The following is an 11,105-nucleotide window of genomic DNA, read 5'->3' as shown; positions in this document are numbered from 1 at the left end:
ACCCTGCAATTACTTGTGAAAAAGGAAACAAAATAAACGTGAACAGTCGAGAATGCTGCAATATTTATTTACAGGCCATCCATATCAGAGTAAACAGTGCTGCAAATTAGTTGAATATGGAATTCACTCCATAAATTTCTCTAGCTCGCTTTCCTCCTTTAAGATGCTCGTTAAAACCTACCCCTGTCCAAGCATTTGCTCACTTGTCCTAATATCACTTTATGTGGCTTGGTGTCAAATTTTGCCTGATAACATTCCCATGAAGCACCTTGGGATGTTTTTAAAAGTGCTGTATAAATGTTAAGTCTTGAAGAGGATTACCTGAATGATAGAGGTACTTCTGCATCAATGGACATTCTTCAAAGGTGAATTACTCAAGGAAGGGCAAGGAGGGAGCAAACTGGAATGATAAGAGCATAGTTTCTTTTTAAAGAGAGGGCAAGTCCATTGGGACCAACAAGTCAACCAATATTTTGATCCAGTCTCAACCCCATCTAACCACCTGCTCAATGCATTCCCGAATGTGTCTCTTCACTTGCTCATTTTGAATTTGGCCGTCATTAGCTTTCCTCTTTTCCAATGTAAATTAATTAAGAATATCAGGGCATATTACTGACATAGACTGCAGTCAATTTGTGTCAGTCTTGTAGCATTCAATTCTACTCATGGCACCCAGGATGGCGCATATTTCCATTCTTAGGAATCTCTGCCGGCTTATCAAAAAGACCCTTAGCCGTTAGCACGGGTGTGTGACTAAATTGGAAAATTCTTTCACAGAGGCATCACAGGCTGTGTGTCTTCCTTCTCTATTGTAAGATTATAGGAGGCTAATTTTAACCCCTAAAAACGGGAAATGTTTGGGTCAGGTGGGCTCGGAAAATTTTTTAAAATCTCAAACCCAACCCTCCTGAAACCTGCTCCCAGGTGGTACATTGGACATTTAAATTTTATAACCGGGCCATGTGCCTCAGATTTTGTATCTTCCAGGTTTAACCCTGGCGGCTAAAGGGAGTCTACGCCTGTTTAGTGGGAGTAAGTGTCTTTCCAGCGCTCCCTGTGGGCCAGGAGAAGAAAGAGTATATCCCCGCAGTCTGCCAAGCCTGTCTTCTCCCTTCCACCCCTCCCCTCCAAGATTGCCGATCTGTACCCCCATCACCGTCTGCCCGCACCACCCCCCTCCCCCCACCACCACCCAACTTCCAGATCGGAATCCTCTCCAGGATCAGAACACCTCCCCCCCCAAGACTGGAAGGCCCCAAGATCGGAGTCCTCCCAAGATCTGAGACCCTTCCAAGATCTGGACACCACACCCCACCACCAGCAGCCCCCCACCTCACTTTCCAAATGACCGGTGCTCCAGCTGTAGGTTCCCTACCTACTCCTGGCCCGCATCCTCCTCCAGAGTGCTCCCCACTCAAGAGAAAGTCAAGTCGGTCAATCAGGCTGTTTTCCAGATGGGGAACCTGCTGGATAAATAGACGCATGCTATGGAATCAAAACTGGACGGTGTGTGGGTCTGTGTGTCTCGAGCACAACTCCTCCCCAGTCAAGTCTTCTCAGCCAACAGTGGGGCCTTGATTCTCTTACTTTTTTTTCACTAGTTCTTGCCTGATGGGTGTGTGACACACTCCGAAACATGACACTTTTGATTTGCGGGTCCCTTGAGTCCTCCAAGTAGTTTACCTCTGACGCCCACAAGCTGGGCACAAGTTACTAGAATTTCTGTGTGCGGGCTCCCCAACCTGCCACTGTATCTTAGTCAGAAGGTTAGTAGAAATCCTAGAGGAATTGCATAAAATGGCCGGTGTTTACCGCATTCTCCCGGCAGAATTACAGCAGGAAATTAAAAGGATTCCATGGAAATTCCAGGGAGAGACATTTAATTATATTGATAAGAATAAGGATAGCATTTATATAGCGCCTTTCATTGCCTCTGGATAGTCCAAAGAACTTCACTGCCAATGAATTACTTCAAAAATGTCGTCACTGTTTTGTAGAAAAAGTTATCATTTTACAAATTAACTTCATGTTATTTTAACCGCATACGGTGATTTCCTTTGGTTTTAAGTGTCAGCCAGGGCTCAGTTGGTCTCAGTCAGGAGGTTGCAGGTTCAAGCCCCACTCCAGAGACTTCAGCACAAAATCGAGGCTGATACCCGCCAGTGCAGTACTGAGGGAATGCTGCACAGTCAGAGGTGCCGTCTATCAGATGAGACATTAAACTGAGACTCCGTCTGCTCTCTTAGGTGGGAGTAAAAGATCCCATGGTATTGTTGGAGAAGGGCAGGGGAGTTCTCCCTGGTGTCCTGGCCAATAGTTATCGCTCAACCAAGATCACTTAAAGAGACAACAGATTATCTGGTCACGAGCACATTGCTGTTTGTGAGTGCTTGTCGTGCACAAATACTGCATTTCCTACATTAAACAGTGACTACACTACAAAAGTATTGGCTGTAAAGTGCTTTGGGATGTCCTGAGGTTGTGAAGGGCGCTATATAAATGCAAATCTTCCTTCCTCCTTCTAGACATTGATTCTTGTGTTGCCAGTGGCTGTTGATGAGAACACAGATTGCACTCGGCAGTATTAATACATGGCATCGTTCACACTGCTGGACTGACCATGATCTCATTAGTCCAATTTAATTACAAAAATAACCAAAATTAATTACTAAGAGCTTCTATGGCCAGTGTCCATTATTTGTCGGATAATTGACTGCTGGCAGTGAGTTACAAGGCTGCAGTTCAAACAGACTGATCTCATCATGTCACAGTCCATGAAAGTCAAGCTGAAGCACTTTATGAATGTCAGATGAATCTTGGGCTTGAAATGAAGTCACAGGTTGACTGCTAGGGTGTGTTTGGCAGTGTCACTCAGAACAATTTGTCATGGATCAGAAGACCAGTTTTCAGAATGCTCAGACCAGCACACCGAGCGGCGGTTGCAGGTCTTGCCTAGCGGGAGCTCCGGATTTCCCAGGACATTTGACCTCCAGGGGCTCAATCATTCTCCGATCTGGGTGTGTTTCATTCTGGCACTGAAGACCAAAATGGGAGAGAATCAAATGTAACCTCACTACTTTTATTCCTCACCTTTGATGAGAGAAACAAAACAACCTGAAACAAAAAGGTCCTTGTTTGAGGAAGGATGTAAATGCGTTAGAGGCGGTTCAGAGGAGGTTTACTAGATTGATACCTGGATTGAGCGGGTTGTCTTATGAGGAAAGGTTGGACAGACTGGGCTTATTTTCACTGGAGTTTAGAAGAGTGAGGGGAGACTTGATTGAAGTATATAAGATCCTGAACGGTCTTGACAAGATGGATGTGGAGAGGATGTTTCCTCTCGTGGGTGAGTCCAGAACTAGGGGGCACTGTTTTAAAATTAGGGGTCGCCCTTTTAGGATAGAGATGAGGAGAATGTTTTCTCTCTGAGGGTCGTGCGACTTTGGAACTCTCTGCCTCAGAAGGTGGTGGAGGCGGGGCCATTGAATATTTTTAAGACGGAGGCAGATAGATTCTTGTGAAACAAGGGAATCAAAGGTTATTGGGGGTAGATGGGAGTGTGGAATTTGAAACACGAACAGATCAGCCATGATCTTATTGAATGACGGAGCAGGCTTGAGAGGCCTACTTCTGCTCTTAATTCATATGTTCAGATGTCACGGATTTCCCTCTGCATTGGAGTTGCTAATCTTAGCCTCGCAACCAGGCTAGAGAGGAAGCCATGGTCTTTCCTTTTTTTAATTAATTAATTAATTTAATTCATTCATTAATTCAATTAATTGCCCTCGAGAAGGTGGTGAACTACCTTCTGGAACACCTACAGACTGTGTGGTGTTGATATACCCACAGTGCTGTTCGGGAGGTTGTTTCAGGATTCCTACAGGAATGGAGGGGGTGTAGGGAGAAGTTTTGTGGGGAAGCATGCATTGGTAAGTCTCAGGAGTCGGTTACTAACCAGCATTGGAAAAGGCCGTGTAATAGGATAACTATCCACCATCTAGCCGGCACTGATGTGTAGCACAGCAGGGAAAAAAGGAAGAGATAATACACTTTAAAAAGATGGATGACAAAATTAACTGAAGCGGCTGTTAAACTACTTTTGTTATAAACTTTAAAAATACCCTTTAATGTTCATAAATAATTGATTTTCCACAGATATTAAGTTGTCTCTGTTGGTTTTTCCAGTGGTCTAAAAGGCAAGTAGCAAGATTAACTTTGCATTGAGGCTGAGAGGTTGAAATTGGTATGCATTAAGCTTGCTTTCTGGGGGTGTAAAACAGGTGCAAAGCGTGCCAATTTAACAGTGGGATAGTCTATAGCCAATCTGTGTAAGCATTGGTCCCATTGCTAAATTTGTGGGATCTATTTTTAGGCATTTCCAGGAATAAGTCCAGTATAAACGCAACACCAGGCCCATAGCAGACTTCATACAGGAGATAATAAAAGGTCATAGACCTGAAATGGTAACTGTTTCTCTCCCCACAGATGCTGTCTGACCTGTTAAATGTTTCCAGCATTTTTTGCTGTTATATCATGTAAGAAATGACTTATTTTCTGTCTGTAACTGTAAGCTGCAGACAGGACTTGACTGCTTCCAGCTTCATAACCCAGTGGGCAGATAAAATTCTTTACCCTCTTTTTTTATTGGATTTTCACTTGAGCCAAGTGGAGTTGATGGTGCTTCAGTCAGGCAAATAAAACTGCTATCTAAATATTTAATCTGCATAAGATATTTGCATTACATTGAAAGCTGAAGCTGTTCAGTGCAAAGCATATTAAACCATTATCCAAGATTTCTTATCCAGAGTTGGCAAATGAACAGATGGATTTAACCATTCCCTCCTATCCACAGCTGAATAGAAAGAAGAGTTTACGTTTATATAGCGTCTTTTGCAACCTCGGGACATCCCAAAGTGCTTTACAGCCAATGAAATACTCTTGTTTCGAAGTGTAGTCATCGTTATAATGTAGGAAATGTGGCAATCAATTTGAGCACAGTAGGGTTTCACAAACAGCAATGAGTTTAATGACCATGAATTTTTTTTCATGGTTTTGGGCTAAGTGTTGACCCTACTTTTCTTTGAAATAGTGCTGCGGAATCCTTTAGGCCCACCTGAGGGGGCAGACAGGGCCTTAGTTTAATGACTCATCCAAAACATAGCACGTGCTAACAGTGCAGCACCGCAGTAAAATACTTCCATGAGTCTCTGGAGCAGGGCTTGAACTTACAATCTTCTGACTGAGAGGGCTAGCCACTGAACCATGGCTAACATCATAGGCCACTGACCCTGCTGGCTTTACTGACTTTTGAAATGAATTCATCAGCTTACTACATGCCCACAATTGGAAGTTCTTGACATTATCTGTCAGACAGAGGGTAAAGATCATTGGTTTGGCTCCAAGGAGGCCCAACCCAAAACTTGCATCTCAGAGCACCCACCCCACCCCTGCTACCTCCCCATTCAAAACCACTACCCAGGATTATCAATCACCTTGGATGTTTGGGATAAAGTGGATTGCTTCATCTGACCTGATGCCAAATCTCTCTAGAATGAAAACAGCTGAGCGGTGATCTAATAGAGGTCTTTGAAATTTGATAGGGTACATGTAGCGAGGCTATTTTCACTTGATATTTCTTTTTTGAGGATTTTTTTTTTTCATTCATGGGATGTGGGCATCACTGGCCAGGCCAGCATTTATTGCCCATCCCTAATTGCCCTTGAGAAGGTGGTGGTGAGCTGCCTTCTTGAACCGCTGCAGTCCATGTGAGGTAGGTACACCCACAGTGCTGTTAGGAAGGGATTTCGAGGATTTTGACCCAGCGACAGTGAATGAACGGCGAGAAAGTTCCAAGTCAGGATGGTGTGTGACTTGGATGGGAACTTGCAGGTGGTGGTGTTCCCATGCATCTGCTGCTCTTGTTCTTCGAGGTGGTAGAGGTCGCAGGTTTGGAAGGTGCTGTCTAAAGAGCCTTGGTGCGTTGCTGCGGTGCATCTTGTAGATGGTACACACAGCTGCCACTGTGCGTCGGTGGTGGAGGGAGTGAATGTTTGTAGATGGTGTGCCAATCAAGCGGGCTGCTTTGTTCTGGATGGTGTTGAGCTTCTTGAGTGTTGTTGGAGCTGCACCTATCCAGGCAAGTGGAGAGTATTCCATCACACTCCTGACTTGTGCCTTGTAGATTGTGGACAGGCTTTGGGGAGTCAGGAGGTGAGTTACTCGCTGCAGGATTCACAGCCTCTGACCTGCTCTTGTAGCCACAGTATTTATGTGGCTGGTCCAGTTCAGTTTCTGGTCAATGGTAACCCCTAGGATGTTGATAGTGGGGGATTCAGCGATGGTAATGCCATTGAATGTCAAGAGGAGATGGTTAGATTCTCTCTTGTTGGAGATGGTCATTGCCTGGCACTTGTGTGGCGCGAATGTTACTTGCCACTTATCAGCCCAAGCCTGGATATTGTCCAGGTCTTGCTGCATTTCTACATGGACTGCTTCAGTTTTTGAAGAGTCGCGAATGGTGCTGAACATTGTGCAATCATCAGCGAACATCCCCACTTCTGACCTTATGATTGAAGGAAGGTCATTAATGAAGCAGCTGAAGATGGTTGGACCTAGGACATTACCCTGAGGAACTCCTGCAATGATGTTCTGGAGCTCAGATGATTTACCTCCAACAACCACAGCCATCTTCCTTTGTGCTTGGTATGATTCCAACCAGCAGAGGGTTTTCCCCCTGATTCGCATTGACTCCATTTTTGCCAGGGCTCCTTGATGCATTACTCGGTCAAATGCTGCCTTGATGTCAAGGGCAGTCACTCTCACCTCACCTCTTGAGTTCAGCTCTTTTGTCTGTGTTTGAACCAAGGCTGTAATGAGGTCAGGAGCTGAGTAGCCCTGGCAGAACCCAAACTGAGCATCACTGAGCAGGTTATTACTAAGCAAGTGCTGCTTGATGGCACTCTTGATGACACCTTTAGTTTAGAGATACAGCAGTGAAACAGGCCCTTCGGCCCACCGAGTCTGTGCCGACCATCAACCACCCATTTATACTAATCCTACACTAATCCCATATTCCTACCACATCCCCCACCTGTCCCTATATTTCCCTACCACGTACCTATACTAGGGGCAATTGCTAATGGCCAATTTACCTATCAACCTGCAAGTCTTTTGGCATGTGGGAGGAAACCGGAGCACCGGGAGGAAACCCACGCAAACACAGGGAGAACTTGCAAACTCCACACAGGCAGTACCCAGAATTGAACCTGGGTCACTGGAGCTGTGAGGCTGCGGTGCTAACCACTGTGCCACTGTGCCGCACCTTCCATCACTTTACTGATGATTGAGAGTAGACTGATGGGACGGTAATTGGCCGGGTTAGACTTGTCCTGCTTTTTGTGTATAGGACATACCTGGGCAATTTTCCACATTGTCGGGTAGATGCCAGTGTTGTAGCTGTACTGGAACAGCTTGGTTTGGAGTGCGACAAGTTCTGGAGTACTATTGCCAGAATATTGTCAGGACCCATAGCCTTTGCAGTATCAAGTGCCTTCAGTCGTTTCTTGATATCATGGGGAGTGAATTGAATTGGCTGAAGTTTGGCATCTGTAATGCTGGGGACTTCAGGAAGGGGCCGAGATGGATCATCAACTCGGCACTTCTGGCTGAAGATTGTTGCAAATGCTTCAGCCTTATCTTTCACACTGATGTGTTACTAACAGAATTGATAAAGGGGAGTCAGTGGATGTAGTACACATGGATTTTCAGAAGACTTTTGATAAAGTCCCCCACAGGAGGTTGGTTAGCAAAATGAAAGCGCATGGGATAGGAGGTAATATACCAGCCTGGATGAAGGATTGGTTAACAGGTAGAAAACAAAGATTAGGAATAAACGGGTCATTCTCAAGTTGGCAGGCTGTGACTATTGGGGTACCGCAAGGATCAGTACTTGGGCCCCAGCTGTTCACCATATATGTCAATGATTTGGATGTGGCGACCAAATGTTTCCAAGTTCATGGATGACACAAAACCAGGTGGGAATGCGTGTTATGAGGGAAATGCAAAGCAGCTTCAAGGGGATTTGGACAGACTTAATGAATGGGAAAGAACATGGCAGATGGAATATAATGTGGAAAAAATGAGGTTATCCACTTTGGTGGGAGGAATAGATGTGCAGAATATTTCTTAAATGGTAAGAGGTTAGAAAGTGTAGATGTACAAAGGGACCTGGGTGTCCTCGTCAATAAGTCACTGAAAGCTAGCATGTGGGTGCAGCAAGCAATTCGGAAGACTAATGGTATGTTATCCTTTATCACAAGAGGATTTGAGTACAGGAGTTGTGAAGTCTTGCTTCCATTGTATAGAACCTTGGTTAGACTGCACTTGGAGTACTGTGTGCAGTTTTGGTCCCCTTACCTTAGGAAGGATATTATTGCCAGAGAGGGAGTGCAACGAAGGTTCACCAGACTTATTCCTGGGATGGTGGGACTGTCCTATGAAGAGAGATTGAGGAAACAGGGCCTCTATTCTCTAGAGTTTCGAAGAATGAGAAGTGATCTCATTGAAACCTACAAAATACTTAAAGGGATAGACAGGGTAGATGCAGGTAAGATGTTTCCCCTGGCTGAGGAGTCTAGAACCAGGGGACACAATTTCAAAATAAGGGGAAAGCCACTCAGGACTGAGATGAGGAGAAATTCTTTTACTCAAAGGGTTGTGAATCTTTGGAATTCTCTACCCTAGAGGGCTGTGGAAGCTCAGTTATTGAGTTTCTTTAAAGCAGAGATTGACAGATTTCTAAATACCAATGACATTAAGGGATATGGGGATAGTGTGGGAAAAAGACATTGAAGTAGATGATCAGCCATGATCATATTGAATGGTGGAGCAGGCTCAATGGGCTGAATAGCCTACTCCTGCTATGTTCCTATGTTGAGGGGGGTGTCCAAAATTAGGAGTTATCAATTAAAGTAGTTTCTTTACCCAGAGAGTGGTGAGAATTTGGAATTTGCTGCACAAGGAATACTGAAGCAAATAGAATAGATGCACTTAAGAGGAAACTAGATAAGCGAATGAGGGAGAAAGAAATAGAAGGATATGCTGATAGAGCTAGATGAGGTAGTGTGGTAGGAGGTTTGTGTAGGGCATTAACACCAGAGTAGGCCAGTTGGACTGAATGGCCTGTTTCTGTGCTGTAAATTCAATGTAACATGTAAAAGCAGATGCCCATTCAGTTACAATATGAAAAAGTGAACCATGTAGAGCAGGAGCTTCCAGCATTATACAGAACTGCCTTGCTTAAGGTGAAAATATCAATCATATTGCTTTGTAAATTCTAGCTAGCTTGCATGAAACTACTAGCAAGAACTGACCTTAATCTTGTGTGTGCACGTGCGTGTGTACGTATATAACAGCCAGCAATGAAGAATGCAACCAATCTAACTGAACTTAGAATGCTCCATTTTTGTTCAAGCAGAGTTTTATATATTTTATTGTCCATCTAAGAACTGCTGTTCAGTTTATGCAGGTGACTTCATGCGAAGTGTAACCATGCCAATGACAGGGAAAGGCCCCTTCAGTGAGGTCCTGCTTTGAGAGGGATCCTAATGGTGCAGTTCCCTTTTTGAAAGGGCTCCTTATGTTGAAGCTCACTGCCTTGAAAGGGACCCTGATGGGGTGACTCCCTTTTTGAAAGGAATCAAAATGGTGAGACACCCTCTTAGAAAGGAGTTCCTGACTATGAGACTCAATCTTTGAAAGAGGTTCTGACGAGGAGACTTGCTCCTTGTGAGGTGTCTGATGGTGGAATCCCATCATTAAAAGGGGTCTTGATAGGGGCGACGCTATCTTTGAAAGATGCATTGACATTAAGGCTTCCACTTATAAAAAGAGCTTTTTTTTTGAAAAAAGTGACGAGCAGATGAAGAAGGCATTTGATTATCACAGAGTAGAGGGAGAACATGCTCATTAATAGTTTTCCACTGCACTTTCAGAATTAAGTGACATACTCTGAAGCAAGGAATGATTGCTGATGAGGAACGATTGGTGGATGACTTTCCTTTATTGGAAATGAGAAGACAAGCTGGTGCAGACTGGACAGTTGCGTGAGTCATTAATGGGATTTGCAGTCAGAAAAACACACACTGGTAGCTATTGCTTGGAAGACATTTGACTCGTGATAAGCATGAAAGATGAACTTTAATCAATTACAGCTTATTTAAATTCTGAATGTTCATTGGCTGAAAGGTATCGCTAGCTATCGACTGAGAATGAGTGGAGCTGAAGCAAAGGTACCGTAATACCAAGTGTATAGGGTCCTCATCAAATTGCAATCCACAAACAAAAAGTCAGGCTCAATTTCTTGAAATGTATTTAATGCCCATTTAATTGTGTGTTATATGTGGGTTAGAATTTCCATGCTCCTGCTTCCAAACTAGTGTTATAACTTTGGCACAAAATCACTCAAAGCTCTGTATCGTAGAATCATAAGAGGCCATTTGGCCCTTTGAGTCTGTACCGGCACTCTGCCAGAGCAAATCAGCTAGTCCCACTTCCCTGCCCTTTTTTTTAATCTTCAGGTTCTTATCCAATTCCCTTTTGGAAGCCACAATTGAATCAGCCTCTCAGATAGTGTATTTTGGATCCTAACCATTCCCTGTCATTGTTTTTTTTTGTCAATCACCTTAAATTTGTGTCCTCTGGTTCTTGACCCCTCTGCCAATGGGAATAGTTTCTCTCTATCTACCCTGTCCAGATCCCTCATGATTTTGAACACTTTTATCAAATCTCCTCTCAACCTTCTTTTCTCTAAGGAGAACAATCCCAGCTTCTCCAATCTATCCTCATAACTAAAGTCCCTCATTCTTGGAACCATTCTCGCAAATCTTCTCTGCACCATCTCTAAAGTCTTCACACCCTTCCTAAAGTGTGGTGCCCAGAACTGGAGGCAATACTCCAGTTGAGGCCAAACCAGTGTTTTATAAAGGTTCATCATAACTTCCTTGCTTTTGTATTCTATGCCTAGGATCCCATATGGTTTTTAATCACTCAACTTGCCCTGCCACCTTCAATGATTTGAGCACACATATTCCCAGGTCCCTCTGCTC

This window comes from Heterodontus francisci, chromosome 41, assembly GCF_036365525.1.
Source record: "Heterodontus francisci isolate sHetFra1 chromosome 41, sHetFra1.hap1, whole genome shotgun sequence".
NCBI classification, from domain to species: Eukaryota; Metazoa; Chordata; class Chondrichthyes; order Heterodontiformes; family Heterodontidae; genus Heterodontus; species Heterodontus francisci.
Note: the sequence above shows the minus strand (reverse complement) of the source record.